This window comes from Sinocyclocheilus rhinocerous, unplaced genomic scaffold (genome assembly GCF_001515625.1).
Source record: "Sinocyclocheilus rhinocerous isolate Xijiao unplaced genomic scaffold, SAMN03320098_v1.1 scaffold4338, whole genome shotgun sequence".
NCBI lineage: Eukaryota > Metazoa > Chordata > Actinopteri > Cypriniformes > Cyprinidae > Sinocyclocheilus > Sinocyclocheilus rhinocerous.
In genome coordinates this window covers 23,486-28,944 of record NW_015643588.1, presented here as the reverse complement: position 1 = coordinate 28,944, position 5,459 = coordinate 23,486, and positions in this window count along the sequence as shown.

The window sequence follows — 5,459 nt, the reverse complement described above, 5'->3', positions numbered from 1 at the left end:
GCGAGGCAGATGACGACATTCTGTGATCAAATACTATCAACTTGTTAACACGCTCCACAGCGCCACCCAGTGCATTTAGTTATAACTGCTTAGAATTTATCATGGATTCCCTGCATTTACGGCCAGCAAATCAACACATAGTAAAATTCGAATAGTGTTTTTATTATTCGAATAATAATTTCAGACCGAATGTTTGACTATTCATGCACACCCCTAATAGATAGATAGATATTTGCTAGGGTTCTCGGGGTGGTTTCTAGGGTGTTGGTATGCGGTTGTTAGGGTAGTCTGTGTGGTTGCTGGGGTGTTGATAGGTGGTTTGCTATGCGGTTGCTAGGCTACTCGGGGTGGTTACTAGGGTGTTGCAATGCAGTTGCTAGGGTACCTGGGGTGGTTGCTATGGTGTTACTATGTGGTTGCTAGGGTTTCTGCAGTGGTTGCTAAGGTGTTGTTATGCGGTTGCTAGGATGCTCTGGGTGGTTGATAGAGTGTTGCTATGCGGTTGCTAAGGTACTCTGTGTGGTTGGTAGGGTGTTGCTATGCGGTTGCTAGGGCACCTGGGGTGGTTGCTAGGGTGTTGCTGTGCGGTTGCTAGGATACCCGGGGTGGTTGCTAGGGTGTTGCTATGGTACTCTGGGTGGTTGTTAGGGTGTTGCTATGTGGTTGCTATGGTATTTAGGGTGGTTGCTAGGGTACCTGGGGTGGTTGCTAAAGTATTATGCGGTTGCCAGGGTACTCTGGGTGGTTGCTAGGGTGTTGCTATGCAGTTGCAAGGGTACCTGGGATGGTTGCTAGGGTATTTGTTTTGGTTGCTGCAGTGTTGCTAAGGTACTCTGGGTGGTTGTTAGGGTGTTGCTATGAGGTTGCTAGGTTACCTGGGGTGGTTGCTAGGGTGTTGCTATGCAGTTGCTAGGGTACCCGGGGGGTTAATTGTATAATAAATAAAAAGAAAACAAATAGATAGAATACAAGACATTAGAAAAGCTAGTGTTAGCTTTTTTTAAAAAGGAAACAAGCAGTAAATGAATAGAGTGCAAGTCTAAAAGGCACATGTTTTTTTAAAGAATAGAATTAGAATAGAGAGTGCTAGAATTAGAGGGTCAAATAAAGATGGAAGAATTGTGTTTTTAGCCGATTCTTGAAAATGGCTAAGGACTCAGCTGATGGGATTGATTTGGGCAGGTCATTCCACCAGGAGGGAACATTTAATTTAAAAGTCAGTGAAAGTGATTTTGTGCCTCTATGGGATGAACAACACATAAATCTGATGTAATGAATTTTGCCCTCTATAGGACTAATTGTGAATTTACAGCTTAAAAAAATAATTGACTTTATATTTACACATGTTTAGGCGTAAAATCATTTTCCAAATTTTTTTTCTATTCATCTGATCTTTGACCTTTTATTTAGGGATCCGTCATTTATAACAGACGTCCCATTAGGGTAAATTATTTTTGGCAAATTGTCTGAAACTTCACACAAAATCAAATGCTTTTTCACTATCTGACAAGAAGTGAAAAGGTCTTCATCTTTCAAAAAACATTAATCTTTATGAACATTCAATTTTTTTCTTGTGCTGCTATATTTGATGTGAAAAGGTCTTACTGTTTCAAAAAACATTTTTTATGAACATTACATTTTTTTCTTGTGCTGCTATATTTGATTTGGAACTCGCGCCTGAAAATATCTAAAACTTGACACAAATTCGGATGCAATTTCACTGCCTGAAAACCATGCCTTAGTGTTTCAAAAGCATTAAAACAACTTTATCATTATGTTTCATCTTGGAATTTCAAATAAATTATCATAGCACAAGTGAAAGTCAACAAGACTCTTCTTTTTCAGTGTGCCCTACACATCCCACACGTAAGTAGGTGTTTACTTGTGCAGTCATCATTGAAGCATCACTGTCTGTCAGTATAGTAATGCCAATAGACATTTGCATCTTTCCTGAACCCTGGTTGTTGTATGGATCACATCTTTCAAACTGGCATACAATAATGTACCCAAATGCCTGACTTCCACAACAACCTATTCTTTATCACTGCCCTCACCCTCACTGCTTCTATCCTCCTTGGTCCTCAACAACTTGTTTTATTACTACAACCTGATTTTCTGATGCACTCATATCACTATCATCAATACATTCTGAAATAAGTACAGATTTGTCTCTACATCTTCCAAAAATCTTACTAAAATGAACCTAAAACACATGCATAAAGGCTATTATACTGCCCGCCAATGCTGGTCAATTGTGCCAGCTACACAAAATATGCATCACATATGTCAGTTATGATTGTTGGTTGAACATTAATATTGTATTTTAAATGCAATTTTCTTAGCGTCATTTATAATTGACGATATCCCATAGAGGGTTAGGTAAAGGGATGCAGACCAGTGGTGGTTTTGAAGGCAAACATTAATGCCTTGAATTTTATTCGAGCAACTATTGGTAGCCAGTGCAAATTGATACACAGAGGTGTGACGTGCATTCTTTTTGGCACATTAAAAATTAATCTTGCTGCCACGTTCTGGATAATTGATTTTCCCGTACATTTCTGCCATATGTACATTAACCGACAGTCACCACTGATAAGCTACCACTAAATATATTGTAGAAACTTAATTTTCTGTAAAGTTGCTTTGCAACAATTTGTATCGTGAAAAGCGCTATACAAATAAACTTGAATTGAATTATTATTTTCCACGGTGTGTTATTGTGGAATAACAAACCACTAGATGGCGCTATTGACTGATCAGAATCGAGTTTTCCAGAGAGCCGTGTAATAATGTGGCTTATGGTGCGTTCCAGACAACTCAAATTCAGATTTTTCCCACCTCCTACTTAAAAATAACGTCTGGAACGCCACTCCAAGTCGGACATGAATGTGCAATATACAGTAAATATACTATAAGAGTTATTTGTGTATCAATTAATGCCTATGTTTTCACCTATTTTGCTTGTTTAATAAATTCTAAGCTAGACAGACAGGTCTATGCTAACGTCTGGAACGTTAGCATCTATGTTTGACATAAATAGTTAATCAATGACAATAAAGAGATTTTGGGAGAGCCTGAACTTTTTTGAACTGCTTTAATTCAGGATTTTGCCATGATTGACAGAACATTAAATATTTTTGTTGAGTCATGACATAATCTTTTGGTGTGACTGACTGGAACACACTGAGGTCGGAAGTGTGACATTTCAACTGGGATATTCACAGCTCCTGCTTTGTCTCGAACGCACCATAATGTACAGTGATATCGGAGGACATGCAGTGCGAACACACCAAAAAGCGGGTGCTTCCGCCAATATTTATGAAAATGTTGCATTTCAATAGTTCCAGTTTCTCCTCATTCATGAGGCTGATGTCTTCAGATCAGCTGTAAACTGCCACTTAAAGCTCATTTCATTGTTGTAAGACTGAAACAAAAGCATTTCATTATAGTCATTATAGTTCATGTAAAAACAACAAATATCTAAAAACCAGTGATCAAAAACTCAGCTACAGTATTATGTTGTTTACAAATTTGTATTTATTTCTGAATTTATTCTTCTTTTTTACTCATACTATTTTTATTAGGACTCTTTTAATTGTTGGGTTATTTATTTGTATGTTCGTATATTTTGCTCATACAGCAAATAAAATAAGGATTAAAATGGATTAAAGAAAATGAAAATTATTTTTAAAGTTTTTTTTGTTTTTTTTGTTGGAAGTGCACCCTCTTTTGAACATTGTGCGCTCCTACACACATATATTAAGTCAAGTCACCTTTATTTATATAGCGCTTTTAACAATACAGATTGTGTCAAAGCAACTGAACAGCATTAATTAGGAAAATAGTGTGTCAATAATGCAAAATGACAATAGTAAACACTAATTTTTCAGTTAAAGGCAGTTCATCATTGAATTCAGTGATGTCATCATCAGTTCAGTTTAAATAGTATCTTTGCAATCAAATCAACGATATCGCTGGAAATGAAGTGTACCCAACTAAGAAAGCCAGAGGCGACAGCGGCAAGGAACCAAAACTACATCGGTGACAGAATGGAGAAAAAACCTTGGCAGAAACCAGGCTCAGTCGGGGGGCCAGTAATGTAAAATGGTACCATTTGTTAACATTAAAAAGTAAATGCATTAGCTAACATGAACTAATAATCAGCCATATATTTTCTAAAGTATTTATTAAATACTTTGATGTCATACACCGATCGGTCTGCACACGCAAACAAAGCCAAAACCTAGATATTTTAGGCAATATAGAAATCCTGGCCAGGACGCGTCCGGGAAAATGGCACGTATGGTCACCCTAAAACAACATGCAGTTGTACCATTTAACTTTAATGTACTATTTGATTTGACCCTTGCCATAGCTTGATGTTAAATCCTGCTGTAGCTTGATGTTTTAGAAAACAAGCATTTAATAAGTCTCAAAATGAAGAACATTTTAGGTTACCTGAGAAAACAATTTTTACAGTGCTGTGTTAACTGTACCAGTCATTATCAAGAAATAACATGCTAGTCACTTGCTAATCATGCTAGAAACATGCTAGTCACATTCTAATCCAATACAAATGTGTTTTTCTGCTTTATTACAATTTATAGATCAGAAGGCATAAAAACTATTTAATGAAACTAATGTCTCATTGTACTCGAAAAGATGATTGATTCTCATGCAGCTTTGAGGCGAATACAGCCATCTGTCACGTCACATTAAAGAGCACGAAAAACACATTATTGTAAGACATATTGTCTGTATTTTCGCTATAAAACTGACAGAATTTGAAAGCTGAGACTTTGTTATATATTAAAAGTACCAAAAGCACAAAGCTTAATGCTTAATGCTATTATTGGGGAAGAAATATTATGACGTGAAATATTATTTCCAAGCACACTGTCCCTGCTGTGAGTATATGACACATGCTATGATTTCTGCTAATAATCCAACATATATTCAAATCAGTTGCCAGGCCACGGGAATTTCTCCTGGTGCTCCCAATCTGGGCCATTTGCATGCGCAATACTCTCAAAATGTTATAACTTTAATCTCATAATTGCTACGACTTAATTCTTGTAATGTTGACTTTATTCTCAAAATATATATCTACTTTATTCTTGTATTGCTACAACTTAATTCTCATTATTTTTTATTTTTTTATCAAAATATTATCAGATTTTTTTTAACATGGCACTAAAACGGCATCGCACATAATGCTACAACTTTATTCTCAAAATATTATGACTTTATTCTCAACAATAATGGCTACGATTTATTCTCCAAAATTTTTCAAATTTGTTTTAACAATGCACTAAAACGCCATCGCACATAATGCTACAACTTTATTCTCAAAATATTATGACTTTATTCTCAACAATATGGCTACGACTTTATTCTCAAAATATTATCAGATTATTTTTAACATGGCCCAAAACGCCATCGCACATAATGCTACAACT